Raw genomic sequence first — 12094 nt, 5'->3', positions numbered from 1 at the left:
TTAGGGTTAATTTAGTTAGGTAGGTATAGATTTGGTTCAATTTCATAACCTTGGGATTATATCTAGTATTAGGGTTAAATGCATGTTTCAGTTAATGCATGTACTAAAGTAAATATATTTAGCATATAAAACCTTAAAACTTAAAAATGCAAAGTATAATCAATTCTTTAGAAATATTTTTTTTGTAAATATTAAACAACACTATATCACGCCACTTTTCACAAATTCTAAAAAAAATTTTTATGATCCGGCCTAATATATATATATATATATATATATATATATATATATATATATATATATATATATATATATATATATATATATATATATATATATATATATATATATATATATATACATACTTTGTTGGCGCGTAGAAAAAAACTTTCTTTTGACAGCCAATATAGTGAACGAAAAATTTCTGCTTCGACAAACTTTTACCCATTCGGTTTCGGCCAAAATTTCTGTTCAAACCACTAACGAAATGAACCGAAACTTTTGTGAGGAGATTTTTTTTAAGTTTAGACAGCTTGTTCTTAATTCAGTGTGATCATGATGATTTCCTATTTGTAATCGTTTGTGGGCAAATCAATTTTTAATTACGACAGTAGTAATTTTAATCGAAATTACGTTACATAACTGATTCAAGTTACTATTCTCAAACCATTCCTTCAGCGAACTTCAAATATCAAAATTTTTTTACATGTTCCACTTTCTTTTTATCATGTTACAAACTGATCCTTTAATTACCTTATGTTCCATAAATCCAATTATTCTGTGTGAGACTTCAAAACCATAAAAATGATTAAGGGAAACTAATTAAATTAAATTACTACCAGGGTCTTTATTTACGATTTGAATCTGAGACTTCTCGTATACAAGGTGAGCACCATATTAATTTTGTTTAATTTTTTCGACAACAATGAGTGGAAAAAAAGACAAAAAAATTAAATTATCTAAAAGACCTTTATTTGGAACGCAAGACTTTATCAACATGCAACGCTAGAAACGTGTCTTTATCTGAAACAAACACATCAACTGTTAAAGCAAGACGGCTATCTGGTGACGATATTGCATATTCATAATTACATATGTTTGTAAATTTTATTTAAATATTAAGATGAATTTGCGAATGAAAACAGAATGTCAAAGAAAGTAAATGACCCAGAATAAATACTTGCTGTACAGTCATGTATTTGTATCAATCTTTAATTTGCGTTGTTACTTGAAATATATTTTTATAAACTATTGTTTGTGCTGTAGGTTCGAAGTCTGATACCGACGATAATCAAGTTATAAAATCAGTCCGTAAAATAAAAGGATTACCTATTTTCATTTGTTGCCAAAACAAATAAGTATGTTTGTTTGATGTGCCCGGAGAATGGAAACCTTTTATGTAGGCCTGAACCAAATCTGCGAAAACATATTTTTCATGTTCATAAAAATCTGAGAATCTTTACGATTCTCAAAAAAAACACTTGTTCAAGATAAATTAGTTGGGATGCAGAAAAAAGATGAAGTAGATGAAGCCGTAATAAATTGCATTATTCAAGATGGCCGTCCTTTTAACAATTTTCATAAACAAACGCTGTATTGTGTTAAAGAAATCACACAATTTTTTTGTTTTGTCAAATCGCCGAACCCCGTATCGGCATTTTTAAAAGTCATATTTTATAATGAAATGCATAAAATTTCTTTTTATACAGTTTGTATTTTATATTTATATATTATGATTCCACATCATCATAATATAAAAATATAAAATACAAACTACGTAAGTGAAATATAAAAAATATGAAAAATAAAAAATACAAACTATACGAGCGAATTACTTCCATTCTGAGTTACATTAAATAACAATTTTTAAAGTAAGTTTAATCATATCTTCTCTTTAAGTAGCATTGAGTAACGTAACTTTCTTTAGCTCATGTTACATCTTTCTCTTCGATGAATAAAGTTAGCAACACTGAATGCAATTTATTAGTTTAGTATCAATTTCAAGTTTAGTAATTTCTTTTTGCACGAATGCTGTAAGTCTACTATTTAATTGTCTTTTATAAAATCTACGAAAGCAAACTATAATTGATTTGTATTTAAACTTCTTTGTTAAATAATGCGCTGTTATACAAAGCCAATAGGATCCAACCCTATTCTTCCACAAATCGGTTGCTTTGGTTAGGCTCTCCCACACCCCAGCGATTTATGGGGCTGTTTTTTAAATATATGAAGCTTTTTTTTTAGGTTGTATCTAGTAAGGGATATTTTTTGAAGATTTAATTAGCCATAATACTACGGGATTATAAAATACGTTTCAAATGGGACTCATTGATATGGTTAATTGATGCCTTTTTCTAGTTCCAGCGATTAATTTTGTTTACATAATTGTACATTGTTTATATTCTTAAACAAAAGCAATCAAATCTTTTTTGGCTTTTAATTTGCTTTAAAAATGTCAAAATGTTAGTTGTAACTTGTTTTTAACACTAACTGGTTCTTTGTTTTTGTTTCAGTTAGAAATAATGCAGTTAGAATAAATTGATCTGCATTTTACAATCACTTTTTTTAAATTTCGAATTAATATTCACCGTGGTTCTTGTTAATAGCGTTAAAGTGGTCGTTGTTATTCAGCGTGGTTGTTAACAACAATTACGATAACCAAAATGAAAATTATTTGGGTGTATAAACCTTTACCAGAAAGTCTATCGGCCTCCCCATGCCCCTGACAGAAATCGATTTTTAATCAAATAATTTATACTTACTTGATTTATAATTTTTGCAAAACTTTTTGAAAGGTCCATGTCCCAACCTAAACGTATTTGATTACGCGTTAAACGAATTGCGAAATATGAAATAAGGACTTTAGAGTTGATTAACAAAAACGGAATATTTTTTTCCTAAATATAATTTTTTGCGATAGAATTGCTTTACTGTCATTATGAGATTTTCACTCTCTGTATAAAAATATACTTTTTTAAAAAAAAATGTATTTTGCACTAATTAATATTTAAATTGCTTAATTATGTAAAAACAAACTTTTTTCCATTTTTTCAGGCGAGAGGAAGCGAAAATTTGCGCCCACTCCCCACCCCACCCCCCTTTGGTGTCCGACGCCAGTTGAGAAGGGGAAACCACTGAAGGCAACCTTTAAATCTTCTTGCATACAAAATAATTTCTGACGGTAACCGCCAGTGGCTTTCACCTCTCGATTGAGGGCGGCTTCCAAAAAACTTTCTACCAGTGGCCGCCAATCGGAAGACAGAAACTACTGTAGGTAGAGGCAAAAATATTTTGGGAGGCGGATGGCAATGTTTTGCACCTATAAAAAGAGTTCGTGTTTTGGTATAATGTTACTTTGCCGCCGGAAGGGATTATTAACGCTGATGCGTTATATTAACTATAAAGGAAGTTTTTACTTACTAAGTAAAGTATAGTATTTTAATGAAAAAAATTTACTTTTACTTATAATGCTAACTAAATTTTTTTTCAAATGGTTTTTGTTACTTTTACACATGAAAGTAATTTCATATTACAATGCAGCATTCTCTTACTTTTTAAAGTAAATATGATTTTTTAAAATCCTATATTTACGTAAGATCACTTTCAAAAATAATTTACTTTTACATGTAAAAAGTAAATTACATTTCGATACAAACTATTTGTATAAGTATAAATCTAAATTACTTTTTAAAGTAAATTACTTTCACACGGCTTACTTTTAAAAGTAATTTACAAAAAGTAAATAACTCTTAAATGTAAACAACTTTTACTTGCAATAAATAAATAACGCATTTTTAATAAGTTTTTAATAAGTTACGCATTTTTAAAATTAACTTTATGTAAGTCATTTTATACGTAATATAATGTTATTTTTTAAAAAATGAATTACTTTAAAATGTAAATATATTTCATAATTTAATCTAAGTTATGTAAAGTAACTTTTTTTAAAAAGTAATTTTTTTTTTTACATCAAAGTAAGTAAAAGTGCCATCCCTAGTTAGAAGCCTGGTTAAATCCATCGCTCACTGTTTTTACTTTTTGCGTGTCATACGTGGCATGTATTTAGTAGCGTGCAAAATTGACTTGCTGCAAACAACTATTAAAAAGCGTTAAGCTAAGGTTTTCTTTTAAAAGGGTCCTATTTTCATTAGCAAACAATTTTTTTATGACTTTTATCTCGTTATTTACAACTGATGGACAACTCTTCTTCGCTATAAGATTAAAACCAATTTTTAACGTCCATCTGAAATTTACAAATTGCATTTATCTAACCATTTTAGGGCCTGTTTATATGGAAAGCGCTTTGCCGAGATATAGACGTCATCATTATTTTAACTTAATTTTATTTTGCGTTTATATGAATAAACGAGCTAGCCCGAATAGCGAGATCTCACTGGCAAACGGACTGGGTAATTTCTTATATAAATTTGTACGCATGCGTACAAGTTCTTATATTTTTTTAAATTTGAAAGCTTCCGCGTAAAATAATAAATTTAATAATAAAACTGGCAACGTGTTCTTAAAATGTTAGTTGTTTTGCCTTTATAATTTACAATTAATTTTCGATTTTATTATTTTATTACAACTCTCACTCAAAATGGCTGATTTTATTGAAAACAAAAAGAAAAAACTTCAAATGGGATCATAGTATGGTAGAGAACCTTATAAATTGTGCTATCAGCTATAAAGCAAGGATGCCGATAAAGTTGGCTTATATAGAGAAGTTCGCTTATCTATAGCAGAGATCTATAATAAAGATGAAGAGTTGTATTTTAGGCCTGTTGCCATCGATACTTTGGCCCAAGATACTTTGATATTGCCTTACTAACTGAAATTATAACGGCAGAAGCTGTGCATACTGCAATTCCAAAAGTATTTGCAGTCATTCCCAAAGATCCAGTATCTTGTAAGTAATATAAAGTAATAACTACTTTTTTATCTGCTGATAGAGCTCTAAAGTTAGGCGAAAAAGGGTTAGGAGATAAATAAGGGCTTAACTCTGATACAAAACTCATGAAAAGAAACCGTGAAAGGCTAAAATTTGTTTTCCATACATCAATGGGAGCTACAACAGTTATTATATTATGCCACCATAAATCAGTTCTGTCTAGGGATGGCAAAATCCCGGACATTCTAAATCCCGGGATTTCGGGGTTGAGTAATTTATCCCCGGAAAATCCCGGAAAATCTCGGGAAATCCCGGGATTTGATAAAAAACAGAAACAATCATTGGCGGTGAAGCATGTGAAGAACAAAGTAATCATCAAACGCTGAAAAATGATTAATTTATTGATAATATAATTATATTAATAATAAATTAATCATTTTTCATTTTTTAGTTAACTAAAATAGTTCATTTACTAATGAACATAAGTTATTGAAATTATAAAACAATTCATTAAAAAGATAGCACAATATAATGAAAATAATAATTAAAAATAATATGAATGAATATACAAGAATTTTATTTATTTTTGAAAGTACCACTTTAAAAAGCTGAAAGCGTCAATTTTTTCGTCGTTTAATCGCGTTCGATTTTTTAAGCATAAAAACCCAGTTACACTTTCTACCCTTATAGGTTATAGGTTAAAAATATTTACTTAAGTTCTAGTTTTTTTTTAAATTTCTAAAGTTCTTAAACTATTTCAATTTACGTTTCTTTATCAGATCTATAATTCAAACTGAATCTGTTACTGTGAAATTGAAAAAAACCACTTTGAATAGTTGAAGAATTTTTTAGAATCACGCATACATTTCGTTGCATAAGAAATATTGGGTTCTAACTTTTTTTGTTGTTGTGAAAATTTAACTTTTAATTTATCTCAGTTAAAATGTTTTATTCCTGTTATTTTTTATAATTAAAACATCTTTTTTGTAATTTATGTTTCATAATTAAACTCATAATATTATTTCTATAATTTTTAATTTTTTGTTTTTATTACTAATTGTTAATTAAAGCTTTTATCAATAAATTCTTATAATATAAAAAAAAGCAGATAGAACTCTCTAATTCTCGTGCGACGATTTTTAATTAAAATGAAGCCGAAAATTCAAAATTAAATTAAAATATTGCAAAGAGAACAAACAGCTATGTAACAAGTATTTTACCAAAGACTACATTTACTAGACACTTTATGATGTATAAATAAGTTAATAGCTTAATCCCTATTTATCTTTACTTTTTTTATTACATTCCCGAAATCCCGGGAAATTTTTGTGAAAAACCCCTAAGAGTGAGGGTATTTTCGTGATTTCTTTCTCAGCAGACATTTATCAACAAATCTGAGCCAGAACAGCATTACAAAATGAAAGTATTTTTTACTATTATTCTGCCATTTCTTCTATAAAATGTTTCTTCTCCTCAATAATTTGAAGAGAAGAATAAATAAATACAAAGCAATACCGCATTATACCAACTGATCTCTCATTTTATCTTGACAATTGTGTTCTATTAAGGTCAATTCTTTTACAGGGAATTAACTACGCGCTCAAAAAAACGACAAAAACGAAAACTACAGGAAAAAAAACAAGCTTCAAATTAATAAAATTGTAAAACAAAATGATTATTCCCTATAAGATTAAGTTTAAAGTTAAAAACTAATAATGTATAATCATAAATTAATATTAGATTTATGAACATTAGTCATGATAATAAATAACAAATATGTGGGAATTTTCTCTGGTTATTAAAACAATGGATAGTCATTTTTACCATAAATAGCTTGTAAAGAATTAAATGAATAACAAATAGCTTATTTTCACAAAACAACTATAATAAATACAATAATAACATTATAATAGTACTGAATCATACTACTGATACATTAGTTAGGAATCGTAGTGTAATGTCTACAGCTTTTTGTCCTGTTTTAGGTGGTAGAGAGAGATAACATCAAGGTGGTAAAGAGAATTTAATTTTTCAACATATAACATAGTTTTACAACATAAATGTTAATATAATAAAAGTGATTTCTTTAAAACATCACTTTTGGTTCAATTGTGTAATTAATTAAAATTTCAATGTTAAAAATAAACATTCAACTAAAAATCGTTTTTATTTATTTTTCATATCAAACATTCTTCTCTAAATAGTTTAAAAGCCAGAAAGAATTAATCTGCTTAAGATGAACTGAGCTCAGTAGAATTTCACTTTGCATAACCCTTCATACAATTATGAATTAAAATTGCACAAGCCAGCAATAAAAACACTTTTTTAACAATTTCATCTGATTCTTATGTTTTTTGGTGAACTAAGTCTCACCCAAATACAACTGGATTCAATCTGTTTCGGTTGTAATGTTTTGACTCACTTTAATAGATTTCCTGAAAATAAACAAATTGGATTAATAAAATTAAGTTCAAAACGAAAACAAAAAGATATTTTTTTAAAAAAATTTTTTTTTAAAAGTTAAGAAGTTTTGATTACCTATTTCAATTGAAGAAAGTTCATTCAAGCAAATATAGTCATGCTCAATACTAGATTACTCACTTGATTTAATGGTAATTTGGCCTGAATTAGATAAAAGTGACACAAAAGTGAAAATCATAAAACTATGTTGTTAACATACTGATACCAAATTATTTACTTAAACAGTTTATAAAAGAATTAACCAGCTCTTTCTGAAAAGGCTGCTAATTCAAATGTGGATTGATTATTTGGAGTAATTGATGCTGTTGTATTTGATTTGAAGACAGATTTAATGACTGGTAAAAGTTCATCTAAACATTTACATCAAAAAGGATATTGGATTAAGAATTCAAGCCAAATACTAAAAAACTATGATACATGCAACAAAAGACTTAAGCAATTTCATACAACCATACAAAAGTACTAAAGTAAAAATGTTTAGTATTTCAGTAGAAGATAGTACAGTGTTTGGTAAAATTAAAAAACTTAATTGTGTCTTGTTAAGAGCAGCTGCTTCTGTTAAAATGCATACCATTTTATTAAATACATAAGTGTCAAAAATCTATAATCCTAATGTTCAAGCCATTTTTGTAAACAAAACTTTTATATAAAAATATTTTTCATTTAATCACATAATTTATCAAAATTTTTCTAAAATAAAAGTTGCCATAAACCTTATTTGGGGAAAAACTGTGGAAAAGAAACCTTAAAGAGAAATATATAAGATAGAGGAAATGAATTCATTTAGAGAGAAATCACTGATAAAGTTGATGGTTAAATACCCAGACAATCATACCTTATTAATTGATATAGTCAATATGTTGATTATTAATATGAATTTGATAATCATTGGTGATTAATACAAAAAATAGCTTTTTACACTTAAAATACACTTTACATTTCAAATTACAATTATAAAAATATAAATATTATTTCAACAATATTATTTCAAATAAAATTTACCTTGTAAATCAAAAATAACATCAATGTAATCTTGGTTTTCAACTATATTGGTTACCAAAATTGAACCCATTGATGATGGATATTTTCAGACTTCCATCAGGCAGGCGCCTTGCTTTTATAACAGAAGGAATATATTTCTAGTATAGTATATGTCCTTTATTAAACTTACTGTGTATTTCAATTGGTAAAGTAAGTCTAAAAAAAATTATATAAAAAGATACTTTCAAATTAAAAACATTGTAAAGATTACATTTTGTATTCCCTTTTATTCCTTTATAACCATTTATTATGACCATTGTGTAGGGAAAAATTTTAAGTAATTACTGAAAAAAGCACATGAAAATATTATCATAACAAATAACCGTACTGTTAAATCCACTAAGCTGTTAATAAATGACACAACAAAACAATTAATATTTTCCCTTAATTCATACCATATTTCTTATTTTAGATGTTTGTTACCTCTATGCATAAATTTTTTTTTGTAGCATTTGACAGCTTTTTCTTTCTCATATTTAAAACTGGAGCTATAATAAAACGACAATAATATAACCATAAAAAAGATGGGAAAAAATTAGTATCAAATTTAGGGGTGGTTACATGATTTTCTACATAGTAAACATAGTAGACATTTCCTATGGAAAACCCTCTTTAACTATAGCAATAAGTATAATAAATATATCAGCCAAACAGTGCAACACAAAATGAAATTTTGTAATTAGTTTTATATTTTTGATTATTACATTTAACACATTTTCTGTGGTATATATATATATATATATATATATATATATATATATATATATATATATATATATATATATATATATATATATATATATATATATATATATATATATATATATACATACATATATATATATACATATATATATATATACACATATATACACACACATACACACACACACACACACACACACACACACACACACATATATATATTAAAAGCCATTAGAGCCAGTATCTTAATAATATATATAAGATTGTTTTAATCCAAAACTCAATTGAAATTCATTTAAACAATTGAAAGTATTGAGAATGGATTGAGAATGGTTATTTCGAACATTACCTTATCCTCTTAGACTTAATCTCAGTCAAGTTTTATAAAGCTCTTAATCAGAGTTAAGATCTTTGAGTTAACATAAACTTTTTTTTCCTTCTACTTATTTCTTTTACAGATTCCTACTCTACTATTCATTTCAATTTTTTAAATTCTATTATTATATTCCAGTTTTATATTTAAGTTTGAGACTAATGCAACTTTTCTGTTCACTTAAAGGCGAAGTTAAATTCACAAAGATTGTGTCAAAAACTTTTTGGAAATCTTAATTTAAAATCTTAATTTATTCCACTACAGGCCTTTTCATTGCGCAACTGCATTTTTTTTTGGGGGCCAACTTTTTTACAGAAAAATAAAAAGACAAACTTTAAAAAGATTTAATTTTTAAAAACTAAAAAATATTTCAAATGCATAGCCCAATAATTTTTTTGCATGAAATAAAAATAACAAAAACGAATAACCTAAAATAATGAACAATGTAAATAAAATGCATTGAAATATTTTTATATTCAAAACTTTACACGTTTACATTATTATAATTTCACCTGTGTTTGACTTTACTGTCTGATACGGGTAAAATTATAATTATGTAAACTACAACTGTCTAACACAGGTGAACGTATAATTATATTTTCTTATGATAATCAAAAAATGGTACTAAACCAAACAAAAAATAGTAATTAAATTTTGTTTAAAAATAGGAGAAAATCAGAAAACAGCAACACAACTAAATGAAACTTTTATAAACTATTATAATATTTTTACAACCAGATCATTTAATACAGATTCTTTACCAGATCTTGGAGAGACAGTGGTACATATGTCTTTTTGAAAAAATGCTGCTTATTAAAATATTAGTTAAAAACTTTCTGCAAAGGTGATCTTTAACTATTTGAGAAATTATAAGTTAAAAAAAGGTCATGAATTATCAAGAAATTTAAAACAGTCTTCAGAAATTTTATATTGGCATAATTCACATTGATGATCAGATTCCACATTAAAATTTTTAATGTCTATGTTTAATTTCAAAAGTAAAGATGCATGTTTGATATGTAATTTTCAATGAACTGTTGAACACTCAGAAAAAAATTACCTCCAGAACCTTGGTGAAGTATACTATATTCTTTCTCTAGGTGATCTGATGTAAATTTACCAAGAACATAACTTTGATTAGTGTTAAGTAAATGTCTTTATAAATCTACCAAGTCACAACAAGTTTGGTGTATACAAGTTGCAGTTTAGAAAGCTGTTTATGTATTTCTAATGCCACTTAAAAATCTTATGGTAGTTTTTTGAGTTGAACTAGCAGTTGGAGTCTGAGAAAAGAGTTCTCCCAGCCAAACAGAGGGAGCATTTTTTGGTCGACGTTTTCCTACACATACTAAAACTGTTTTAAAACTTAGAGGCCAGTGCAACTCACAGTATTATTGGTAACAGTATCATTGGCAACAGTATTATTGGTAACAGTATTATTGGTAACAACTAAATTAAAGTTTGGAATAGCTTTTATCCACTTTTCATACTCAACGCTATCACTTGGAAATTGATAAACTAATACTTTACTAGCTTCACTCAATATATATTTTTTTTCATTTTGATAATTAGTGAGACAAGCATACACACAACATTTTTTTGGAATGATATAAAGATAGGTACGCGGAAATAGCGATTTACGGAACCGATTTTTATGCTAAAATTTTGGCTCTCGTTTTTTTAACTCTTTTTGAGGCAGCGTGAGGCAGAAGTAGTTTTGTGGAGTTTCTTTTTAAAAACATATATACACATAGATACTTTTTGAAAAGAAGAAAGACTAATCTTTACTTTTTTTTAATTTTTATTATGGTTACTAAACTTATTTATGTGATATTTTGCTCCTGAATATTAGGTTGATGTTCTCTCTTGAATTTGGGGTCGAAGAAATGTAGAGTCCGCTTTTTTTATTATTAAAATAGTTTTTTTCATGCATTTTCTACGCACATGCCAAATTTCAACGAAAAATAATTATAAGCAATTAGTTTAATTAGTGTTATACCAAGTATACCACTTTTTTCAGGTAGCCCTAGGCAAACGGTTTTTTGAGGTGGTTCTTTTTAGAAACATATATAAACCTTGATAACTTTTAAAAAAAAGAAAGGCTAGGCTCGTTTTTTATATCACTATTGTGCATCGCTACCATACTTTTTTATGGAGTATTTTGCTGAGAATTTTGCATGAAAATTTGATTGATTTTGTCACATGGAATTGTAGTCGAAGAAATGTAGAGTCTGCTTTTTTTATTATTAAAATAGTTTGCTTTATGCATTTTCTATGAACGTTCCAAATTTCAACAAAAAATAATTATAAGCAGTAAATCTAATTAGTGTTGGACTTTAGGTACCTAATTTCGTTTTTTCTGTTATTTTTTTTAAGGTAAGCGAAATGCGGGTGGGGCCTAAATCCGGATAAGGGGGCGATTGAAATAATCGAAAAAAATTTTGGAACCAATTTTTTTAATAAATCCATATATCGAAAATTTGCTACTAAAAATGTCATAACTTTTTTTTAATTGTTCGTTTTTAATAATTTTTTCACCTTAAAAATACTGTATTGAAGGGCTTTCTAATGATATATAACATTTTAGTATACGCTCAATCTTAAAA

Source organism: Hydra viridissima, unplaced genomic scaffold, assembly GCF_058129835.1.
Source record: "Hydra viridissima isolate aposymbiotic clone 2 unplaced genomic scaffold, HvirCarnegie_v1 scaffold_18, whole genome shotgun sequence".
Classification (NCBI taxonomy): Eukaryota; Metazoa; Cnidaria; class Hydrozoa; order Anthoathecata; family Hydridae; genus Hydra; species Hydra viridissima.
This window is presented reverse-complemented; position numbering follows the sequence as displayed.